This window comes from Apis cerana, linkage group LG10, assembly GCF_029169275.1.
Source record: "Apis cerana isolate GH-2021 linkage group LG10, AcerK_1.0, whole genome shotgun sequence".
Lineage (NCBI taxonomy): Eukaryota > Metazoa > Arthropoda > Insecta > Hymenoptera > Apidae > Apis > Apis cerana.
This window is the reverse complement of record NC_083861.1, coordinates 11,601,714-11,627,918: the sequence shown is the minus strand read 5'-3', so window position 1 is coordinate 11,627,918 and position 26,205 is coordinate 11,601,714. Positions and strand designations below refer to the sequence as shown.

Sequence of the window (26,205 nt, the reverse complement as noted above, 5' to 3'; positions counted from 1 at the left end):
TTGTTATTTCGTTGGTTTATTCGCGAGAAAAATCCGTTCTATTTCGTGCGCGATTGTGTTTTCATGTTTGTGTGATAACAAAGGAATATTTTTTTATTACCGAAAAGTGTTCAGGCAAGAAAAAAAGTTACGTCTATAGAGAAAGTGTATTAACGATACGCCAGTGTCAAAATTTTTCACGTTTCGAGAGAACAGTCAAAGCTGACGAAGACAAAGTAAAGACGCTGATCGAACCAAACGACGAATAACAATTCGAGAAATTGCTACGAGATCGAATCCGATTGTTCACGATCATGTGAAACGACTTTTATTGTCATAAGAAAACGAAATTACTTTCCGGACAATTCAATATATCTATCTCTTTCTCTCTCTCTATATATATATCTTCAAATAAACTGAAATTGTAAGAAAAAGAGGAGAGAGAGAGAATTGTTGATTCTTGCTTTTGATACGTGATAAATAACGAGGTTCAAAAATACGACGTTCCTCGACCCTCGCGACGTGTCTCTTGGTTAAATCGAAGGGCTGTGAATAAGTCGTGAGGAAGGAGGAGGGAGGGGGAGGAAAAAATACAAGGCGCCATGATAGTGAGCGTGACTTTTCGTGCGCACACGTCCCGTTGTAATTTAAGAAACGAGTTCTCTTTCCACGGGCCTTGTTATGCAATGTCCCGTGAGTGGAATAAGCAAAGCGACGAAACGCGGTTTACTCGGAGGCCAGAAATATTGCGATCGGGCGCAATGATATTGCGTCTACTACGCGTTTAAAGCGTGAGGTTTGACACGACCGAGGCAAGTGTTTCAATGGTCAAAGTGGGACAAAGATTGGACGTCTAATTCGTCTTTCGTGCGGTTCCGTTCACTCGGCTCGATAAGGATTTGTCAAAAGAATCGTAGCCATCGTTTATAATTTTCAATATTTTCTAGTAAAATAAATAAAAACCTTCGTGTTCGATTTCCTTTCCTCGATTCTTTCGCGTTCTTTTTATCTTTCATTTGTCGAGTATTTAGAATATTTTAAAAAGTGTCTCCAATTAAATTCCGGACAAATTCTCGATCAGGATTCGTATCGAACAGTTCAAGTAACGAGATATTCGTGTATACGGAACGATTAATGAATAATTTTTCTCGAAATCGACGCGAAAATACTTCGATTAATCTTTTCTCTTTTAGAGGTGAGAAAAGGTGAGAAATAATAAATAGGAGGAAGGAAGGGTGCTACCGTGTTGCGGTGAGACACGAACGGAAGGGTTAATAATAAAGGGAGGAGATAGATCCGCTCTCTCTTAACGAGAGAGAGCGTCCCGTGAATGAGAGGATGGTCGACCGGTTTCCCACGAAGTCTTTTTTTCTCAGCCAGGTTGGTTGGGCGAAGAAGAAGCCTGCTTGGAGGAGGATGCGCCAGGACCATTCGTCCTTCCGCGGTGAATGGGAAGGAAGGATAAGGCGGTAGGCTCCTTCGCTCCAGTCTCAGCGAAGAACTGCTAAACTCTGCGGGGGAATTTATCAACGTCCGGATACGAATCAGGCTGGTGGCTTCGTTTACAAGACAAAGCTCGGCCGTGTGGCCGGTGCGGGAGACGCAACCGAGTAGACGGATACACGCGACCGTTCATAGGCGCCGATCTCGATTTCCTCCTACGAATATTCGAGAAAAGGTTGAAAAATTTAGACAAAAATAAAACGTATATAGGGCTGTCGTTTAGTAAGACTGTCTCTTAGTCGTTTTCTTTCGAGGAGAGAAGTTTGAAAAAATTTGATAGAAATTTGATGACGGTTCATAGGCGTCCCTCGTTCTTTCGAAAAATATCGGACAGAAAATTAAAGATGCGATGACCGTTCATAGGCGTCTCTCGTTTGTTTTCTTTCGAGGAATATCAAAGAGGAAAATTTTGAAAAATGACGAACACAAACGTCGAGAAAAGTTTGAAAAATCCGAAATACGATAAAAGTGGCCTTTCATAGGCGCCGATTTCATTCTCTTTAGAAGGGAATATCGGAGAGAAGCTCGAAAAATTTTAAAAAATCCAACATATTCGATACAATGTTTTTTCACGTCGATATTCTTCCAAAGTATTCATCCACAATTATCGATTTCGCTCTCTACGGAAAATTTTAAAAATATAAATCAAATAAATCAAAAATATATATATATATTTACCACGATGATTCGATTGACTGTCCAATTAAACTTGGAAGTTCGCGTGGAAATTTGCGCTCGGCGCTTTTGCACGCGCCGAGAGAGAGGAAGAGAGAGAGATTGGAACGAAACGGAAAGGGAGAGAAAGCGTTCTTTTGATCCTTCTCCTCTCCCGGTCTTCGGTCCACCCACGCCGAGGACTTAATTCGCTCGATCGGACGTGCTGATTTAATCGCAAACACTCGGAACAGAGGCAACGCACGCACAGAGAGAGAGAGAGAAACGTTCCACGTTTTTTGTTATCGAGACAATGGCCGATCTCCGCCGGTGTCTTAATTAGTAAACCAAGATCCACTCCCCTCCTCCTTCTCCTCTTCTCCTCTTCTCCTCTTCTCCTTTGCGCCTTTATGCCCCATTTACACTTTTCAAAAAAAAAAAAAAAGGAAAGAAGGAACGTAAGAGAGGATGTTGCTACGATGTTATCGGCATCGTGTCCAGAATTATTATTCTCGAAAACGGAAACAAGGAAAGATTGTAAAATCAGGGGGAAAACGCGTTACACGTGTAAACCCGTTGTCGAGTCGGGATATTTTTAACCGGTTTATCGATAGATCATATCGATAAGGGGAGATGGAAAGATAAAAAGACGGAGGGGGGGGGAAGAAGAAGAAGAAAGGAAAAAGGAAGATCTAATCTAATTTTCGATCGCGGTGGCTCGTGCATCGGGGATACTAATTAAGACGTTCCCCGATTGTGCCCCCCTCCCCCTCCTCCCGAATATCTCCGTCGATCTCTCTCCAACGAGGGACAACGATTAAATTCGTTGTCTCGGGAGAGACAATGGGGGCCCCTCGTCTCTCCTGGCGCCACTTCTTTCGGCTATTCGGTATTTCGGCGCATCTTTATCGTTCCCTCTTCCCCCTCCCCCTCCCCGTAATCGACGAAAATGAATTTCTTTCTCGAGTTGATGGAAGAAAAGCGAGTTTCAATATGATCCAATAAACGTTCTGAAGGGTCATCCTCGCCTCTAATGATGTCGAAATAATTTATTTATTTATTTATTTACTTTCCAATTCTTTCGCTGCATTTTTATCGTGCTCAACCGACCCCCTCTCCCCGTAATCGAGTTATTAAAATTTATTAAAATTATTTATTAAAATTAATAATTTTTATATTAATTATTAAAATTTCTACGTGATTTATATTTATATTTCAAGAATCAAATTCATACTATGCTGACAATTTAATTTCATTTCATAATATAGTAATAATAATTGTTATTATAATTTCTACCTTAACAGTTTATATTATTATAGATCTTTTTTTAAATAAATTTTCAAATCTATTTTTATTAAAAAATCATAATATTGAAATTATTTGAACAGTAATTCCAATTATTATTTTATTGATTATTTTTTTTTCCATCATTAAAAATTTTATATTTAATTAACGAAATTGTAAATCCATTCTTTTCGGTAAAATCAATTAGTAATCAATGATATTGATCTTATGAATATCCTGAATTTAATAATATTGAATTTGACTCTTATATACTAAATTATAGAAATTTAAATCAATTTCGATTATTAGAAACTGACAATCGAATAATTATTCCTATAAATATCCCATGAAAAATGAATTTATTCTTCCTTTCTTTCCCGAGTTGACCGAAGAATCCAGTAAGGGTTCCGATCACTCTCGCTTCCAACGACATCGAAATTATTTATTTATTTATTTACTCACTTTCGACGAGAATCCCTTCGATTCCTTCCCTCCTTTCTTTCTTATACAACGGGAAATCTCGCGAAAAGAAACGGGGGGGAGAAAAGGGATTCGAGTTTTTTGTGGGGGGAGTGGCGAGACGTCGTTAAGGGGGTGTACGCGATGGACGAAGAGAAAGACGAGGAGAATATCTCGAATATCTCGGAAAATCGTGGCAAGGTGCCGGAAGAAGGGTGTGGCTCCCCTTTCGTGATAAATGATCGGCCTCTTCTTTCCTCCTCCTCAAAAAAAAGTATCCCTCTCTCCTCCCCACCATTCCCCCCTAATTGTCTGCCCATCGAGAGACGAAAACTTCCAAACTTCCAAACTCGTGGAAAGTAGAGAAAAGGAACAGCGGTTTTCGGCTGTTTAATAAGAAGGGAGAGGCGAATCAACGCCCTCTCCCCGCTCTTCCACAATTTCTAACAATCTCCCTGAGCGCCTGAGAGCCAAGCAAAATGACGCGCGAAAAATCGTGTTGGAAACGCGGTGGGAGAGGAAGGGGGGCAGGCGGTAGGCTCGGCAGGATAATCTTTTGGAAGGTTGCCAATACTAGTAGATAAGGCCGCTCGTCGTGCTGGGAGCTGGCACGAGTTTTGTGTCGAGTTTTAACCAGGCTTTAAAGCGGGAGGCGGGAAGCAAGGATCTGTCGTCTTAGCGCGATCGCTCTTAGAGAACCGCTAACAAACTCTAAGCTGAAATTAAAATGCGCGTGGATTGCAAGGCAGGCAGGCAGGCAGGCAGGCAGGCCTTTTACAGCCTCGTGTCCGAGCGCACCTGAGCGGTGCACCCCGGTGTCGAGTTAACACGGATCCAGCGCCCCCCTCCCCTCCCTGCTTTCGTCACGCACAAAAGAAACGGGAGGGAGGGGAGGGAGGGAGGGAGATGGAAGGTCGTGCGGATCGTTGTCGTTGTTGTTGTTGTTGTTGTGGTGTGGAGGTCGTGAACAAGCTTTTCCAGGGATAAGCCAAAAAGATTACGAAGGATTCGATAAATTATCCGTCCGAAAATGCGGTGAAAATTAGGCTGCCTTCGAAATTTTCCCAATTTCAGTTGTTAGAATCCAGACTTGAGACTCTCAACGGCTTCGAAGGATCTTCTACATAAATTATCCGGAAAGTAGGATCTAATCGAGTTAGCCTATCTCGAAATTTTCATTTGTCCAAGATTGCTAATTAAAATTCCAATTAAAACTCGAATCGAAATCGGTCTATCATCCTCCAAATTTCGCCCAACAATTGAATTCGAATCTAACTTCTTTCCACCTGCCAAATTTGCCAGCTTTCATCAGTCCATTCATTTCCAATCGAGAAATCGAAAACTGCTTCTAGGATGAATCGATCGATCGAAGATGCTCGAGGAGGATCGAGCGGAGGATCGAGGCGGTTCGGCGAAAGAATCTCTCGTGCCACCCACGTGCACAAGTGCGCAAGGGGCGCCCATATGATCGGCCGAGAGGTCGACGAACGCAACCAGATCCACCTTCCTCGAGGAGGTGCAGCAGGAGGAAGAGGAGGAGGCAAGCGTTGCATCCGCGTGCTGCTCCACCCTCCTCCTCCTCCTCCTCTTTGGCTGGGTGCTGCCGTTGCTGCCGTTCCGAACGGCGGACGGTACAAAGGCCATTATGTTACAAAGAGACCGAGATAACCGACGGTGTCCCGATCAATGGGGGAGAAGGTGGCGGGGGAGAGGGGAGAGGGAGTCGAAGGGCGTGGGATGCAGGAAGAAGAGGAGGAGGAGGAGGAGGAGGCTCGATACGATTTCTTCCACTCTCTCGGCGCGAAATGGACAAAGATTCTTGGATAGAAGCGTGATCCAATGAGAAAATTGGTTTTCAACCGCGCTATTTTGCAACGAGCGCAGCAGTAATAATAATAGGCTTGACCGAAAAAGGTTAGGCCGAGTTTCAAAACTTTCCTTCTCCAATTCGATTCGTAATTTCCACTCCTCTCTCTCGCTTATGCGTTCCAATTATTCGAAATTATTACGAGGGGGGAGGATGTCGAAATGGCGATAATTCATCTTCTTAACGAATTGCCCCGAAAGGACGAAGGTGAAAAGAGGTAAAAGAAGAAGTATCTTCCTCTTTACTTTAATAAAGGATTGGCACGGTATCGAGATTCGGTTCCTTCTTCCCGTAGGCGTTAAATCAACGTTTCTCTCCCCCCTTGCGAATTACTTTGTTATTTTCACTCGTTACCTCGCTTTCGTATTCCGTACTTTTATCCCTTTCTTATCCTTATTTCCTTTTTTTTTTATCGAATCGAGTCCATAATTTTTTTTTTTTTTCAAAAGTAAAAAATTAACATTGCCGAATATTATTTCTTTCGGTTCGCACGCGATCGTCGAGTTACAATCGTTACGCTCGCCTATTATCGCGATATTCGCGCAATAGACAGGATTAGCGATTCAATTACCGCTGTGAAATATATATATATATGTACGATATATTTCATGGAAAAAAGAAAAAAAAAGGAAAAAAATTTATGCCGACGAGCGTTTGTAAATACGCGGAGAACCGTATAGATATAAGAGAGATAAGGGATCTAGATCGATCAAACGTCGGAGAAAGAAAGTCGATTGTTGTTACGGTGAGAAAAATAATACGCGCGTGTAGCCATTAGACGGTTAACTATCCGTTACTTATCGTGTTTCGGATAGGATATTTCGTAAGAGGGATCGACTGAAACGAGAGAGAGAGAAAATAGAAATGGATCAAAGGCGACAACTTCAGTCGGCCTCATACGTCGAGTTACGAAACGTGTCGACACTTTTCAAACATCAATTAAAAATTTACAGGGCTACAGTGTTCTATATTTCGAATAATATAATATAACGAGCGATCTTTATATAATAATAACGATCGATCGAATAGATAAATGTAATATAATAATATAATTGCTGCGAATATTTAAAGCTCAACGAAATCGCGCAATTTTATATTTGTAGTTTTGTCATTGAACGTTGCCAGCGGCACGCTATTTCGCGCGGTTAAATTGTTATCTTTATTAGTTTTTCTCTCACGCGCGCTTCGCAGTTCACATATATCGTAACAGGCAGACGGAATTACGTTACGTTAAACGCGTGTTCATTCGACCAAATATCAATTCGTTTATTTATCGTTTCCATCTGTCAACAACAATAAACAATGTGATATAAAATATAATATTTTCGAGTAGATAATAAGAGGGGATGATCGAGGGGGGAAGATGGATTTTTGCGCAAAATTATTATTAAGAAAGATAAGAGAATAGCGATCGATTGGAAACGGACAGTGTTTTCGGAGGACTTTGGACGGAGGGGGATCGAATCTTCGAAAAGGAATGGAACAAGTGGAAGCTTTCGCGGACAAGTAAGGCGATGTAAGCGGTTCCCTCGTTCCCAGGCTCGGTCCGCGTTGCATCCGATCGTATCTCCCCGACGATTTATTGTTTGGTAAATCATTTAGTCGCTGCCAACCTGCCGTAAGGGAGAGTCCACTCTCCTCTTCCTTCTTTCCTTTCTTCCTTCCTTCCTTCCTTCTTTCCTTCATTTCTCTTTTTCTCTCTCTCGATTTTCTCGAAACAGGAATTTTTTTATATTCGTCATGATTATCGAAAGGCAAATGTTGAAAAATTATCGATCCACATTTTTATCGTCTCTCTTATTCATTTCTCTCTCGTTTCTTAAATTTTTCTCTATCGTTCCCATTGAACATTGATAAACTCGAAATTGAACGAAAAGAGAAAAACCACGTTAAGATTCTACAACAAGGATCGATCGATCAATCAATCGATAGATCCTTCGTTCGTGCGGAAATCGAATCGTGCGCGTGAAAAGGAGAGAGAGAGAGAGAGAGAGAGAGAGAAGCGGAATTTAAATTCGAAGAGGTGGGGGAAAAGAAGCACACGCCAGGCACGCGTCTTCTCTCGAGGAGGAATGCTTACTCGGTCGCGCTCCTCGAACACGAGTAGGCTCGTGGAATGATTTCGAGACACGAGGCGAGCGTTGGTCAAGCCTCGGTTGAACGAAGAGAGGCTGAACGAGAAAGGAACCTGATGCGACCCGATGGAGAGAGAGTGAGAGAGAGAGGGAGAGGGAAGGAGAAGTGAAAAATGCACACGACCTAACCGCGCAGGGTACAGGTGCATCTCGGACGATGCCTTTCAAGAATTTCGTGCTCGATCCACCCTCGAGGAATTTTTTTTCCCCCTCCTTGTCTCCCCTCCCCTCCTTCTGCGACGTCGGCCCGCCTCCCCTCCCCCTCGCTCGCTCGCTCGCTCGCTCGCTCGCCAGGCCTCGGATCCAAAACAATGTTCCCACTCTTCATCGACGAGTACTACTACTGCGCCACTCTTCCACCGCGAATCGACGAGATCAACTCGCAATTATTCTATTCGCGGCCGAGATTCTTCCCGCTTCTGGGGAAACGTGAAGATAATCTGTCGTAAGGAAGTGGTTCGAAAGATTCGAAAGGGGTCGAGATGGATAAAATTTTTTTTTTTTCAGATTTTCTTGTATGGGGATTTAATTTTTTGGAAAATAATGTCGCTTTTTTTTATTCTAATTTATTGTATCTCGTTAATGGCGTAAATAAAAATATAAGCAGATACGTGGAAAGATTAATCGGGATAAAAAAGGAAATACGAGTGATCAATATATATATATATATATAAAATAGATAAATATATAATGGAAAATAATAGGTATAATGTAACTTGAGATAAGATAGAAATAAAATTAAATAAAAATTAAGTTAGAATTAGAAATATCCTAGTTTTATTCATTATTTTAATCTGAATCTCACTGAGAAACTTATTGATAATTAATAATCGATAATGATTTAAATATCCGGTAATAAAATTGAAATTTAAACGAATTAAATTATCTTACTATATCTTAGAATATCTTTCGAACTATCGAAATCCGATCGATAAGTTATTATCGATTAAGTCTCTGCTTGTATATTTTGTTTAATCCGTAAACATTGAAAAATTTTAATGCATAAGAAAAATTTTATTACACGTTACGATTATTTTTTATAAATTTGAAAATAAATTTTCTCCACTTTTAATAATACCAACCCAAATAACAACTAAAAACCTAAAAAACTAAAAAAAATTGTTCGAACCATTACGCGACGCTTGGCTCGATCGATCGCAGGCAAAGGACCAATCGAATCCTCGGGATGGAGAAGACCGCGGGCGTGTTTCGAGAATTGCGAAACGAGGTCGAAAATAGACCTTTAGGTCTATTCGAATCGAATCGAGTATTCGCTGAAAATGACACGTTTTAGCTTACATTTCCTGTCGAATGATAGGGTATAGCGTGGGCGCCCTTATTGGGAAATTAATTCGCCTCACTGTTTCGATCCACTCGTGTTATTATTTCCTTTCCGGATCGGCATTCTTTACAGCACCCGTCCCCCTCCTCTTTCGTCACCCGCCAATTTAACATCGCGTTTCACACACGCATACTCTATCATTTCTCCGAGGCCACGATCGACAGAGATTAGGAAACGCTTATATCGCGCACGCGGATACCATAATTGGGAACGTTTCGTTTGTACCAGCTTTATTTTGCGGTTTCTCCCCTCCGACTCGAAGGAGGGAGCAGAGCGATGAAATCTGTGTTGAATTACGTGTTATCGTGCCGCTATTTCCAACGAGAATTCGTTCCATATTCTTGGAAATTATTCGACTCTCTTCTCCTTCGTTACGTTATTTACAGAATTCTAATGGATTTTTCTTTTTTTGATCGATTCACGATTCAACAATTCCTCGGGAAGAAGGGGATTATTTTCAAAGGTGGATCATTCGTATGTGCTGGCCTATTACGTATTACGTAGATTTCTAGAATTGTAAACTTTTTCGTAAATAAATAAAAGTGGTGTAAAAAAAAAACGAGGTTAATTAAGAAACAACAAGTGTTACAATGAAAGTAATTCGCGAATCGTATATATCTAAATAATTCGTTGCGGTAGAACATAACGGGGAATTTCAATTTTCAAGAGAAAGAAGGAGAAAAAAAAATAAACTTATTACTCGTAAAATATATATATATAATAAGAGAAACTCTTTCCTTTTACGCGCGTTGTTACTAATATCGCGATACGCACGATACACGAATTCATACGATCGATACACTAGTTTCCGCTTCTAATTACACAACGCGTTCTATTATGTATATTCTTTTTCTCCTAACACGAATTTTATGTCATCGTGCAATTACGATCCTTTTAATCGCGAAAAATATTAAACGCCATTACATATTCTGAATCGATTCCAATCAAATTGTAACACTGTACCTATCTCGTAGTATCGATCGATCTTGCCATTAGCAAACAAGTTCCTCTTTTTCCACTCATCGTATCTTCCGACTGAATTCGAATTACTTCGCCGTTCGTGGCGCCATCTGAAAACAACGTTCTTTTTAACCGTTTCGTTACTACGGGCAACTATAGGCCGCTCTGCACGTACGACGAGCGATTCGAGTTACAGTACATCTTTCTTTTTAATCATTTGTTTCACACGCGATACCTTTATCAACAATCATTATTATCTTACGATTATATCATATTATTAAATAAACGCAAGTTATAAATACCTCGTTTCGAGAAAAGTTTCTTTTCCGTCACAGCAGTGAAACGTAAACACGGCCGCTGACGACCTTTCTCGAGTGCTGTGCGCATTTTTGCCGCGGCAGAGAAATCGCCCATAGCGGAAACGGTTAAGAAGAGTCGCGACTAGAGTTTCCAGTCCCGTGCGACGATTTCGAGCGAAACGACGTTCGAGAAGCGTCGCTCGCGTCGCTGTTTATTTTTTGCACTCCAGCTTGGGAGATCAGTCGTCGAAGCTACCGAAACGGTTCGCGCTCTCACGAAACGTGCGAAAAGTCGTACCGAAGATTTAAATTTGAAACTTTTAACTCGAAAAACGACGGATTCAGGTGAATTTCGAGAAGAATTGTCATTCGGTTGAAACGATTGGATAATCTTGTATTCGATTTACGTATAATAAAATCTTGAAGAAAAATTGGAGGAAAGAACTTATTCCGCACAGTTAATAAATTATTAAGAATTATTCGTCTCGGACGAAGATCGATCGCTTTCCCCTTGTTATATCCTTTCGATTTCTTCTCTAGAATATTATTTGTTGGATAGATAAAAACTAGGGGAGGGAGGGAGGAGAGGGCAATAATGCTGGTAATGGATATAGGAATGCGGACGGTGTACGAGGGATAACGAGAGAGCAGTTTTCCCACCGCGATCGCAGTTTCTATTTTGTCTCGTGAAGGAAGGAAGAGGAGGAGGAAAGGATTGCTCGTCGTCGGAGTTTTTCGAACGGATCGATGCACCGTCGAAGCGACAATGCCTCCTTTCTTCCCACCAGTTCCCATTAAGCAGGGCGATTATCTTACGTATTAAATCGCGAAAATGCGGTTAATTGAACCGCTTTCGCTATCGATGTAACGAATGAACGACGGGAATAAACGAACCTCTCTCCTCCTTATATTTCTATTGTCTTCGAAAAGGGAACGAAAAGAAGAAATCTTTCGCGTCGAATATTTAAGTAGAACTGATTTCGAAGATTTCGGATAGAAATAAAAAAGATTTGGATAAAACAAAATGGAGAAGAGAAGAATTTACCGTTAATGATTAAACAATTTTCTCTTCCTGATATTTCTTCTATATTGTTTTCAAAACGAGTCGAAAAGAAGAAATCTTTCGCGTTGAATATCAATTCGAATAGAATTAGTTTCCAAGATATCTAGGATCGAAACGAAAAAGATTTTTAGAGAGAGTAAGTAGAAAAGAGAAGAGAATTTACCATTAATTACGATTAATTAATCCCCGGATAAATCGCGAAAATGCGGATAAAAAATTAATTAAATCACTTTCACTACTTCAATGTAACAAATAAATACGAGACTAATCTTCTCTCCTCCTTATATTTTATTTCCTCTTTCTCTCTCTCTCTCTTTCTATCGTTCTAAAAAAGGAAACAAATCAAAAAGAAGAAATCTTTCGCGTTGCGTATCAATTCGAATAGAACTGGTTTTTCATTTTTCAGATTTCTAGGATCGAAATGAAAAAGATTTATATTAATTAAGTGGAGAAAATAGAGAGAGAGAGAGAGAAGAGGAGGAGGAGGAGGAGGAAACGAGAGAGGGAAGCGAACGACTCAAGTTCGATAATTGCGGTTCATCGAAATCGCGTGCCAAAGATCAGGAGGAAACGAGAGAGGGAGAGAGAAAGAAAGAGTGAGAGAGAGAGAGAGAGAGAGAGAGAGGAGGGAGGGAGGGAGGGAGGGAGGGAGGGAGGGAGGGAGGGAGGGAGGGAGGGAGGGAGGGAGGGAGCGAGAGAGGGAGAGAGAAAGAGAGAGAGAGAGAGAGAGAGAGAGAGAGAGAGAGAGAGAGAGAGAGAGAGAGAGAGGGCGTAAGAATGCGCGGTGCACGTGCCTTTATTTATTTTGCATAATTAGTACCGCTTTGCCCAGGGTATCGTCAGCTCGACAGGTTCTCAGTTTTCACCTCTTCTTTTTCTTTCTATCCTTCTCTCGTGCTCGCCTCGACTCCGTCTCTCTCACTCCTCCCTCCCTCAATCGATATCGAACCTCTTATCCTTTTATCCATTGCCTTTTAAACAATAGATGCGAGAATCTTTTTTTTCCCCCTCCCCGCAAAATTTCATCGATCGAAGCCTCGTTAGACGTTCATACATTCGTTGGATATCTTTGGAGAATAGATTCCAGAGAGGTATAAAATATAACGCGTATAAAAGAAATAATTCATTTGAGCAAACGTTCGTTGGAAATAATTCGTTCGACTTTCGCATTATCGAACGATACGAACGATTAAATAAGACGTATCGGGGGACGATCGATGAAAAATCGATCGATTTATCAATTAGACGCGAATCGAACAACTTGTGCACGTACGAAGGTTTTTCTTTTAACATTTTTCGCCCGTTTCAACGATCACCATGCACGTATTTGAACGCGTAACGAGCACGTAATTATAAGTATATATACATATATATATATATATATATATATGTATTTATATTTATATTCGAACAACATTTATATCTTATTCCTGCAACTCGTTAATTCTCGTCAAGTTCTGCTCGAGAATAAGATCGAATAAACTTCCACCTTTCTCTTTATTTCCCTTTCCAATTCCGCTGTAATTGCGCGCTTGCTCCTCGGCCGGTAGATGGCCACGTTAATGAACGCGACGCAAAGTGGAGCACGACCACACATCTCGTTCCCATCCTATAAAAAAATAACATTAACTTGTTACACTAATTTCTCGATTATCGAGCCACTCGAGCAGCATGCGGGAATCGGATTCGACCCGAATAATTCGCGTTCGAGAAAAATGCTCGAGAAATTTTTCCTCGAACGATCGAGGTGGTTGGTACAAAGTTAACGGTAAATTGGTTTCCTGGTCGATCGTGAGTCGTGAGCTGCCGAATTTTGTCTCGGCCGAATCGACGAAAAGGCGGTTGGCTGGTTGGTTAAAAGGAAGTCTGAAATTTGGCCGGGGCCCCCAGTTCGAAATTAGTATTCATTAGGGGAGCAAGCGAGATTTTCGACGAGTCATGTGGAAATAATTAAGGTAAGTGTGGGGTCCGCGGTGCACGCTCGCCTAATGGCCCCCTCTCGCTCTCTCGCTACCTTTCTACCCCGTTCCTCTTCTTATTCCTACTCTCGTTCGCTCTCGTCCATACCCCCTCTCCTCCAATTTCGATTTCTCTTTCGCACCCAGTCATTATTACTTTTATCCTCCGATCCTTCCTCGCTTCCTCCGTTCTCGTTAATCCTTCCACCGCAAATTTAACGAATTTTCCACGCTTTTCTTTTTCTTCTTCTTATTCTTTTTTTTTTTTTTTTTAATTTCAATTTTGACTCGATTTAAGACGATCATCGACACGCTTAGTCGCGATATACCCGGGGAAATAAAAATAAAATTCCGTCCGTCGGATTCGCTCTCTTAAAATCGTAATTAAGATTTATGATTTATATTCGATAATTTGGAACAATGCAACGACGGGTCGATTATCGATCGAGGCTGTAAATTAAATTTACGAAATGGTACGTACGTAACGCGAGAGATGGGAGAGATTTAATAAGGGGAGTAATAAGATGATTCGCACGATTCATAAAATAATCTCGTTTCCCAATCGTGTGTTCGGGCCGCGCACGATTATTCGCCTCTTCTCCAAACCGTTTCGACGCTTTCTCTTAATTATCTTCACCGTCTTTCGCTTTCTTTCACCGCGTTTTGTTTCGCCGCGCTCCAAATTACCGATACCCTTTGTACCCTCCCCGCTTGCGTTCCCCAACTTTTTTTCCACGCGCCCGAATTTTTGCGCATTTATTTATTTATTTCGCCGCCACGTTGAATATACATGTCCGATCCTTGCCGAAATGAAACGTTCATCGGTGCTCGACGAATCTTACTTGCTCGTGCTACGACGAATATCGAGTTGTTGCGTTATGTAAATGAAACACGTGCAAAGGGAGAATAGGAGAAAATAAGGAGGCAGAGGGGGGAAAATTTAACGAAATAATCGCGTGTCGTTCTTCTACGCGTGCGAATCGAATCGAAGCAAACGCGTTTTTCTATCGATTTCCAAATTCCTCTCGACTCTTGTCTGAAGGCTTGGAAAGAAGGAGAGACGTAGAAAAATCGTTCGACAGAAAAGTTCGCGCGGGAACGAAGATATTGGATTTTTACTTTTCCTCTTCGTCGCGCGACAAGAATTCGGAAGATTCTTTTAATTTTTTGGAAGGAGGAGTGGAGAGGGGGGCAAAATTAACGATCGAGGAGATACGTTGGCGGTCGAAATGTTATTAGGGCAAATGGAAAATTTTATTGCGGTTTGATCTCGTTTCGAAGAGATATAATATATAAAAAAAGAAAAATGATTCGCCGGTTGGCGGAGACCGGTTGGATATAAACAGCACCGCGGAAGTTTCTTCCATCTCTTTTATTTCTCCTTTCCTCTCTCTCTCTCTCTCTCTCTCTCTCTCTCTCTCTATTTTTTTTCCATTTCTAACTTATTTCTTATGGCTCAAACGAATTTTCTTCCATATTTCTCACCGAAATTTTTTTCGATACGATTCTTTTTTATTATTCGGACTTCTCTCTCTATTTTCTTTCGGATTTTTAGCGCATCTCTTGTGCTTTTCTTCGATCTCTTTCATCATTGAAACTTTTCTTTCTCTTTTTTTTTCGACTTCTAATGCATCCTTGCATCTTTTGTGCTTTAAATGAATTTTCTTCGATTCTTATTTATTATTCGGAGTTCTCTCTCTATTTCCTTTCGGTCTTTTAGCGCATCTCTCCGAACGAATTTTCTTCGATCTCTTTCTATTTTTTTTTCGATTTTTAAAGCATCCTTGCATCTCTTTAAATGAATTTTTTAATATTTTTTACTGAAATTTTCTTCGAAACGATTCTCTTTTATTATTCAAACTTCTCTTAAAGTATCCTTGCATCTCTTTAAATGAATTTTCTTCGATATTTTTTTACTAAAATTTTCTAAATTTTCAAAACGATTTTCTTTTATTATTCAAATCTTTTTTTCTATTTCTTTTCGACTTCTAACGCATCTTTGTATCTCTCGTGCTCCGCATCTTCCTTTTTCTTTGAGATTACGATCGAAACGAATTTTCTTCGACACGATCTCTTTCATCGTTCAAATTTCTCTTTCTCTCTCCACTCTTTATCGCGATCGAAACGAATTTTCTTCGATATTTCTTCCCCACGCCAGAAATTATTGGAATATAGAAATTATGCTCGTTCGAAATCGTATTCGTCAAACCGCACCAGCGACAAGTTCAGGAAAACCGGTTCGCCCATTTTTCCCGTCTCACTTTACTTTTTTAACTCTTGATAACTCTTTTTATCAGTTTCGGATTAGAAACTTCGGATCAGATTGGAAAGAGCTCGCGTTCTATTAATAAAAACACAGAATAATACGGATTCCGTGGAGAGAAAGAAAGGATGGTCCCGAAATTAGGAGGGGAAAGAATCTCATCGATATTCAAATTGAATGAATTCTTCCCTGTCCAATCCTCCATCGTTGAAAAAAATTCTTTGCGACAATAACGTAACGAAATCCTCTCCTCTCTCCTCGAGAATATTTAATTAAACGCGTATAAAAATCGGCAGGATCTCCTCTCACCGCTTCTCCCGCACAATTCCATTCTCCTCTCTTCTCCTAAAAACATATTTTAAATTGAAATTACTTAAATTATATAATTTAAAGGAACTCGGTAAATAAGATTACTCACCTGTTTAACAAAAACATGGCCCTTCATCAAGTAAAATTTAAATAACTGCATTATATTTATTGTACAAAAATAGCTTGATAAATTGTCTTTTAATTGAATAAATTGATTAACAATTGAAATAACAACTGTCTCTCGATCATAAAGTGAATTTGAATTTTTAGTAAAAATTCTAAAATTTATTTATGGGATAAGACTTATTATAGAATTTTATTTAACGTAATTATTTATTTAAATTATTTGTAAATATATATATATATGTACCTAGTTCAAATTTGATTGGAGGAGGATTGGAAAATAAAATGAACGTCTCCTCTTCTCTCGTGTTTTTTCAGAAATTTCGGGGAACGGTACGTCGCCTCTAATAAGCCCTAATCGTTCCTTTCTTGTGTGGAAATCGTACAAAGGTAGCATGATAAATTGTCTTTTAATTGAATAAATTGATGAAATAACAACTGTCTCTCGATCATAAAGTGAATTTGAATTTTTAGTAAAAATTCTAAAATTTATTTATGGGATAAGACTTATTATAGAATTTTATTTAACGTAATTATTTGTAAATATATATATATATATATGTACCTAGTTCAAATTTGATTGGAAAATAAAATGAACGTCTCCTCTTCTCTCGTGTTTTTTCAGGAATTTCGGGGAACGGTACGTCGCCTCTAATAAACCCTAATCGTTCCTTTCTTGTGTGGAAATCGAGACGTTTCCCAAATCGTCTCGAGATTCGAGAATTCCTTAAAAGTTTGATGTACGACGCAACCCGCCACCTGTCCCCTTAACCTGTCGTCGTCCCTCCCCCTCCCCCTCTCCCTTTCCTTCCTCCTTCTTTTCCCCCGTTTCACAACGGGGCCAATGAATTTTATGGGTAGTCTAATGAAGTCGTTTTAAAACTCGCCACCCAGCGCCACCCGACGATCTTATCGCGACTTAATTGGACAAACCGTATTTCATCCGGCTAAATCCTTTTCCTCTTCCTCCTCCTCCTCCTCGGATACGGAGAGCACGTGGCGAGCACGATTAAAACTCGCGACTTGAACGATCGATTGGTCGTGATCGGGGTGAGCGATCGAGCAGAAGGGTCGAAAACGAAAATCGATATCGAAGCATTCGAACGAGGGATTTTTGCAGATTTAGGAATTTCGAGATGTGGGAAGGTGAATAACAATGGATAAAAATGATAGTTTAATTGGTTAATTGGAAAGTTGAAGCATTGAAATTTTTTGGAAACTTTACACAAATATGGATAAAAATAATTCTCTGATTGGGAAAGTTATTGGTCGGTCGAGATGTAACGCGCGAATTCGGGCTAAACGCGGAGAAAAAGAGAGAGAGAGAAATTCCTCTCGATTTCTCCTCGCTTCTTCTCGTTTAATCCTCCGTGGACATTCGTTCGACTTTCTTTCCTTTCTTGTTTATTAATATTATTTATTATCATATATTATTTATTATTCATATGTTTATATATATATTTATGTATTATTTATTAATATTCCATCTTCGATGATAATCTCTTTTCCCTCTCTCCTATCTCTTTCCACAAAAATCTCTCTCTCTCCTTTTCTTTCCTTCACCTTTACTTCTTTCAATTAACGCGAATTAAATATTAAGTGTGCAAACAAGTTCCTTTCCCTTTATTTTCCACGATCATAACTTCTGATCGAATTCGAATTATTTTACCGTTCGTGGCGCCATCTGGAAACGGCATCTTTTCGTTTTTAAGAAGACTCGCGACAAGAGTTGTCAGTCCCGTGCGACGATTTCGATCGAATTCGAATCGCTTTACCGTTCGCGGCGCCATCTGGAAACAGCGTTTTTTCGTTCTTAAAAAGAGTCGCGACAAGAGTTGCCAGTCGCACGCGACGATTTCGAGCGATACGGCGCGCATGAGAAGCGTCTTACTTTTTGCACTCCAGCTCGGGAAATCGGGTGTCGAAGAAATGGTTGTGACGCGCCACTTGAAGAGAAAATATGTATCCCACGGTGGCAAAGATTTAAATTTGGAAATTTTAATTCGGAAGATCGATGATTCGGGTGAATTGTCAAGCGGTATCTATCCGACCGAAACGATTGGATAATCTTGTGTCCGATTTATGTATAATAAAATCTTGCATTTGGAAAAAGAAGGGAGGAACAACTTATCTGCACACGTAACAGTATCGTTGTACCTCTCTCAATTTTCGTTTATATCAACATCCTCCTCCTCTCGTTTCTCTCCCTCCCCCTTTTTTCCCTCGTCCCTTCATTCCACTTCCCGGGGAAGGAAAGTAAAACCAGCGCTCGTTAACTCGGCTGCTCGCCGCACCTGTGTGTTCGCAACGCGAGTACGAATTTTTCATACGGATCTCCCTTCTTCCTTCCTTTCCCTCTCTTTCTTTCTCCTTTTCAAACTCGATCGCGGTGAAAAATAATTCCTCCATGGGGAGGGAGGAGAAATCCGTTGGCCCGCAAAGGATTAAAAGAAAATTAACCCTCCATCGCATGAATTTTTATGACGAGTTGAAAAATATATATATATATGACTGGTAGTCCACTTAAATAAATAATAAAATTTTGTTAGAAAATGTTATCTGTTGCATTTTATGACTGTTGGGAACATTATACGTACTTTTTCATAAAACATTGAACATTTGCACCCATGAATGCGAGAACACGTGAAATTTAAGTTCCCAATTGGAAATAGAGGATTAAAATCGGGGGGCGGGAAACGTGAAAATGAAACAATAATGATAATCGATATTCACGAAAAGTCGGATGAGAATTTTAAGAAGGATACGATTTGTTCGGTGTCCGTTTCGCTTTTGTCGTCATATCGGATTAGATATTTGGTGTAAAAGAGATTTGGGTTCGGGATAAAATCGGCAACGGTCGAAATCACGGCGCGGGTTTGGGACGGAAACCGAGGCTGGAACACGAAATGAAACGCGTGCACCTGCCCGCTCTCTTGGCTCCCCTCTCTTTTTCTTCCCTTCTATCCACAGTAACGTATCACTCGCGTATCGTAACCCTAAAAATACAAGCGATAATAGCTTCTCGATCTCGAGACGAGGCGATAAAGAGAGAGACCTCTCCGTTGTTTTTATCGAAAACCGATAATCAACGCGCAACGAGCGTGATTATATACACACAGTAACTTAATAACAAACCTTTCCTCTAATTTTTTTCCAATTAAAATCGACACGCGTACCTCGATTAAATCGACGGATCCTTCCTTCTTTTCTCACCTGAAAAAAGATAAAATTTATTAGGAACAACGTGACAATCCGAGATGCAACGAATTTTTCAATAAACCATATAATTTTAATCCTTCTCTTCTATATGGAACGAGAACCCGTATCCGAGTTAGTTGAAAAACGTAATCGGTATCCGAGCAATATCGTGGCCATTGTTCCTTCGTATATAATGGGAGTCGGTGTTTCGAGCCTACGCCACTGCATTGTTCGTCCTTCGTCAGACGCGAGACCTCCTCGCTCTTTTTCCCTCCTAACCGGGCGACGGGTATAAAATATAAGCGAAAGAATCCGGCGCATTGCCACATACGTACAACGGGCAACGAAAGTATTCGCTCATTATATTTGCGATTTTTGATGAACTAAATTTACGCGTCGAAGGAACAGAAGGAGGGAAATCTCAAGATTATGCTCGGCAAAATTTGAAAACGATTCACCAATTTATAACAGTAGTTATAATACATTATATATACGCACTATATTAATATAAGTTACAAATTCGAACACTGACACATTGTTGATAGCTTTTATACATTTTAGCCAGAAATGTAAACACCGGTACAAGCTATAGTTCCATCAACGTAAAAGTGTGCGGTATAATATTCAAAACGAAAGCGAATAAGTCTAAAACGTAAAAGTGTGAACGAGAAACTGTATATACGCGTGCGCGAAGCACTATCGAGGCAGTTTCGTGGCGAAGAAGAGGAAGAAGAGGAAGAGGAGGAAGAGAAGGAGGAAGAAGAGGAAGAAGAGGAAGAGGAGGAGGTCCCGAATCGCGTTGGCCGTGTTCTCGGCGACTCTCTCTCTCTCTATCCCTATCTCTCTCTCTCTTTCTCCTTCAACGGAAGAAAACTCGACGCGGGACTCCTTTTTTCCTCCCCCTTTTTATTCGGCAGCTCCCCTTCGAGGCCTCCTCGTCGTCTTCGTCGTAGTCTTCCCCCACCCGGCGGGCAACGATGCGCGTGCCAGAAACCTGGTACACACACGTGCCATCCCCGATACTCGATTAATATTGCCGCCGCTTGTCAACCGACAACCCCTTAACAACCGTGCCATTCCATTTTTCTTCGTCTCGTCGTCGTCGATTTGGAGGATAAAGAACGGGGCAACCGTTTTTTTTTTTTTTTTACTTTTGTATTTTTCCTTCGATTCGAGTTCTTTTTTTCTTGCAGCCGAATCACTTTTCCGGAAAAGAGATCTTCGTTTTATATTTTCAATCTTGGAGTTTCTTAGTTTCTTTTCTTTTGTAATGATTTTTTTTTTCCAATGCGATTTCAAAATTTTTGGCCTCGATCTTTTCCTTCTTAGAGTTGAATTGAAAACTTTTGGAACAAAAAGATCTCTCTCTTTCGCTCTCTCTCTCTCTTTATTTCATATTTTTAACGCAATTTTTAATTCAGCATTCTCACCTTTTGAATGTTTACCGATAAATTTTTTCTTTCTATCATTTTTCCATCTAAATTGGAAGATTTCCAATTTCGACCGACCATTTTCACGAAAATACGATCATATCTACTTTCTCCGTGGGCACAAACTAAGCGATTATACAATTTTCATCGCAAACCAGATGCAAATCGGGCGCAAATATGGTCACGACGTATCGTAACGAATTGACTTTCTAACCGTGAAACCTATCGAGGAATTTCCTCGTTCTACGTGAAACGCGCGATGTTGCGCGCGCACGCGAATTCGCGTGCGATCTCGAATCCGACATTGCGCGTCGGAAAAACGGTCTCAAACCATCCTCGCTGTGTCTTTGGACACGCGTGCGCAGATGTTTATTTCGCGTAACTGGGCGGCGTTACTCCCCTCCCCCTCTCTCTCCAAACTCTAGATATCAACACACGAGGTAAACGGAGCAAAACCGAGTATCGTGTTGGCGTGACGAAAAGTAATCGTTCGTGGTTGCGCCTTTCCTTGCACTCCGTGAAAATCCTCCGTAATTTTTAGATTCTAAGTGAGACTCGTTAAGGAATTTTTTTTTTTGTTTCAAAATAAAACGAGTAATGAAACCACAACAACATTTTCCACTCCATGCGTAATTATTACATATCTCTCGATATATATAAAGGGTGTCCCAAAATTCACGCAAGATTTGAATTTTGCGCTATTTGTAAAGTGTTGAAGATTGTTAAAAATGGAAAGCTTCTTTTCATTGTCGAGGAATATTTTAAAAATAACGAAGGTTTTTCGAACAGAATCTTGTTCAGAGACGAGGCTCGTTTTCATGTCTTCGATTAATCGACAAAATTGTTGCACTTGGGGTTCAGAAAATCCACGTGTGTGATCGTTGAGAAACAAATGCGTCCACAATGTGTCACTGTTTGGTACGGATTTTGGACTGGAAGCATCATCGTACCATACTTTTTCGAAAATGCAGCTGGTCAGGCAATAACGGTTAATGGTGTTCGCTATCGCGACACGATAATTCCAGTTTTTTCTGCCTAAATTGCAAGATACGGATGTGGACGACACGTGGTTTCAACGGGACGATGTCACGTGCCGTACAGAAACGATTCAATTACTGCACGAGTCATTTCTTGGTCGTGTAATTTCCCGTGTTTTGGTGATAGGAATTAGCCAGATCGTGCAATTTATTGACGCTGTTCGATTTTTTCTTCGGGATTTTTTTCAAGTTTAAGGTTTATTTATACCAAGCCCACGACCATCCACGTTTCAAAGGAAATTGAGCGCTGTATCGACGAAATTTAGCCACATTTACGCAAAACGGTCACGGAAAATTTCGACAGAAGAGCATTTTTTTTTTTTTACCCGATATCCCATACTTTACGAATCGATAAAAAATTTATAATTTTTAATCACAAACCTGTGTTTTCTATCAAAATTACTTCCTGAATTTTGGGAGACTCTTTACTCGCGATAAATTCGTTTACATTGTTCCAAAAAAAAAAAAAAAGAAAACTTCAAGGTCTCCACTAATACGAGTCCACTAATAAATTCAAGAAATTTAATAATCGAATTCGACGGCTCGAAAATTATGTCGGAGGCAAAAAAATTGAGATATGGAAACGGGGCCAATCCTGTCCCTTTCGCAATTCGAATTCGCGGATCAACGACTTTCATCGTCGTCCACCTCGTTGCGAATCGGTTTTTCGGGGATCGGCAGCAGCTGTGCCGATCTCCGCCAATTATTTCATTACGATGAAAGAGGGAGGGAGAAGGAGGGAGGGCTGATGATCGCAATTTTCGTTCCCTTCCATGGGAAAATTTCGATCTCCCCGAAGATTTATCGTCCCCTCCCCCCTTCTCGAACAGAGATTAACGAGCGACGATCAAAAAGTTGTTGCTCTCCACGATTTCGAGATTTAATCATTTCACAGTGGTTTGTACCATTTAATTTTTTAGAATTAACCGCCACTTACTTTTGGCACAATCGCTATAAGCGCAAAAAAAAAAAAAAATATTTTACCTAAATCAAATCGTTTAGAATATGAATGTTCGTCAGCAATGAATATTCAAAATATTCAATAATCGTCAATAAATTGTTGTTCGTCGAAATATTTAGAAAAGTATTATTATTCGTGTATTACATAAAAATTAACACGTTGTTTATAAACCAGTTAAAGGGTTTTTATCGTAACTTATTGAAAATGTACGATCGAATGTGGAGAAAAGAGAATTAATATTTTGGGTTTGATTGATATGGGATAAAAAAAGGAAATAAAGAAAATAAAGAAATATATAAATATTTGTGATTTGAATCTTTAGCAATTTGACAAACTTACGAAGTTGAGAATTGGAAATGGTGTACCGAAGAAACGGATGTTAAGATGCTTGTTAAAAAGAGAAGTTATCGTGAACAGTGATAATTTAACAAAAACGACGATAAAAAATGAATAAAATTGAAAATTGTAAAATGAAAAACTAAATAAAAATAAACAATAAAAATATCCACGTGGTGGACATAAAAAAAGTACAAAAGTTGAAGCAGGCGATTAATTTAGAAAGCACTTCGAATTTGATAAACATAAACTGAGAATTGGAAATGGTTGAGGGAAAAAATGCTTATTAAAAAAAAAAAAAGTTATCCCATAGATATGAACAGTGATAATTTAACAAAATATAAAAACTGAATAAAACTGAAAATTATAAAATGAAAAAAGTACTGTAAGAAGACACTGCATCGCTCGAAAGGAATAAAAAAATTGGCAGCTAAAGGGATTAGGAATATTATTATTATTCACAAGCTAAGTTAAAATTAATTCATAAATATCAATGACTGGAAAGAATTGTAGACGACGAGTATATATATCACGAATAGCCGTGATATATAACTTAATTTATAAATTTAATTTAATAGTTTAAAAGAAAAAATAGAAAATTTCTACTTTTCATACGTTCCACTCTTATCGCGTGAAACGATATGGAATATATAAAAAATGATTGACAAGTCGCGCGAATTTCCAGTATGAAGTAATTAACTTCAATTTAAAAAAAAAAAAAGAAAAAAATCGACAATTTATAACGACTTAAAATAGATGTTTCGAGATGTTAATTTGAAATTTAAATTCTTCTTAATAAATTTACAGAATATTTTTCTACGACTATTGAAATGTGAAAAAAAAAGAATTTAAAATTTTAATAACATATAGTTGTTATACATTGCATAATTTTGTTTTGGTTAATATATATTATATTACCGCTGAACGAATTAAAGAGAAGGGAGGATTGTTTAATAATTAATTGATGATATCATCATCGTTTATTTTATTCGTTCAATACATGTTGAGATGATGTCGAAAGTATTTTTGATATTTGATACAAGCCGTTTCCGAAATCGTAATTGAAAAATTTCATAGGATTGATGGTGAAAGTGGCAATTTCAGCCAATTAATCGAAATCGTTAAATAATGGATTAACAATTCTTCACACGAATTTTTCCATCATGTAACTATATCGATAACGACGGGAGTGACTCGGTTGAATTTCAACTTTCAAACTTCCTTTCGTGTAACGTATTATATAGAGCCGGCTTATATTCACTTCGCTCCGCAGAAACCGCCACAGCAGTTAATCGTACACGAATACGTGAAATTATATTCCCAGTTAATGTGCATTACGTGCAATTATCTTATCTACATCGACATTTCACTCCCTGCTGATTATAATACACGAATAACTTTATTTCGACGATTACGTAAAAACTTTGCATTTATTTTTATTTCATTTCCATAAGAATAGGGCAAGTAGTAAATATTCTACGTATGAAAAAGCACCTAACCTTTTTTTGATGTTACACTTGCACATCTAATACGCATGCGCGATGAAATTTGACGTTACACTTGCATACTTATTACGCATGCGCGATCAATCGATACGCATCGATTCACATACCACTTGAACGCAATTTAAGAAAAATGATCATGTTTTATCTTTATTTCGTTCCAGAATAGAGCAAGCAGTAAATTTTATATTTTGAATCTACGTATGAAAAAGTATTTAACCTTTGAATATCAGTTTTTTCGTGTTACACTTGCATACCTAATACGCATGCGCGATCAATCGATACGCATCGCTTCACATACCGTTTGAACGTAATTAAAGAAAAATATGGTGTTTTTTTTTTCAGTGCCACCGATGCAATTAATCTCATTTCGAGGGAAACATTGATTGCACCTGTGCGAAAGGCTTCCGCCGTGATTAATGGAACGTGATCGTGAAGGAGAGACGATGAAAATGGGTTAAGTACAATTTCGTACGTCACCCAGCGCGAGAAGATAACGAGATTCGTTTGGAAATTCCCTGTTTTGCGTGCGTATGTGCTAAACGTACAACGCGTGTCGTCGTCCCGTTAACACTTAATGATTGTCGTTCCACAATGAACATTTGATAATTTTTGTTTCCGCATTCTTGCTTTTTTTTTTTAAATATCTCTCGCTTTTTAAAAAATGGTTTGTTTGTTTCGATAATAAAACGTGATAATAAAATCTCCATTTTGAATCAATCGAGTAAATTATTAATTTGAAAATGTTATATAGCCAACGTGGTATATAGCAAACCAAACCCATATATATATTTTTTTTTTAATTAAAAACTTTAATCTAAAAAAAGTTGTTTTCTCTTATTACAATTTATTTATATTTAACGTGATTTCAAAAATTACGAAACAACGCTATAACCAAGCACTTTAACGTTTTATATATTTAATAAGAACGAATAAATAATAAATTCTTCGCGTGTCTATAAATTTATTTATCGAATGTACTCCTATCCCTTTTTTTATCCATTTTAATTGCTACACTTTCGTTCTTACTACTTACGTATTTATATTTACTCCAATATATAATTTCAGACCCGAAGAAATGAACTTTAATATAAACACGTATATACACAAAGATATCGTACAAGTGTACAAACTTAGCAAAAACTCGTGATTAACGTGGAATTCCAATAATTATTATCCAGAGCTATCTTTATCGTTGACACGCTGTAATCACGAATCTTGATCTTCCTGTTTCGCCATTCGGATTTTCTTCGATCCTTCACAACAAAATCGCACGTTGCAACGCAAAACGGGGATTGCAGGGATAAAGGGAGGAGGGATAGAGGCGTTTAATCGAGAGCAAAATAAATTGCAAGTTGACGTGACGTATTCATTAGGCGTATGAATATCTCTCTGATCTTCTTCTTCATTTTTACATTTTCTTTTTCTTTTATATATTTTGTTTCGATGTCGCGTCGCGGGGCAAAATATCGTCCATTTGAGACACTACAACAACGAATCGCGTGACCGTGCAAATCTATCGAGTGCAATTCCAAGAGTTTTT

At 39.1% G+C, this 26,205-nt stretch overlaps 1 protein-coding gene across 6 annotated transcripts in view; it reads right to left on the bottom strand.

Moving 5' to 3' along the window:
* LOC114578086 (achaete-scute complex protein T3-like) overlaps positions 1 to 26,205 on the bottom strand; it is an 88,446-nt gene that overhangs the window by 49,519 nt on the left and 12,722 nt on the right. For 5 of the 6 annotated variants that reach the window (XM_062080602.1, XM_062080603.1, XM_062080605.1 and 2 more), the window contains exon 3: positions 19,375 to 19,411. The exons of the other annotated variant lie outside the window; for it this stretch is intronic. The gene's annotated coding sequence lies outside the window, so the exon portion shown is untranslated. The remainder of the gene's footprint in view (positions 1 to 19,374; positions 19,412 to 26,205) is intronic. 6 annotated transcript variants of the gene reach the window in all.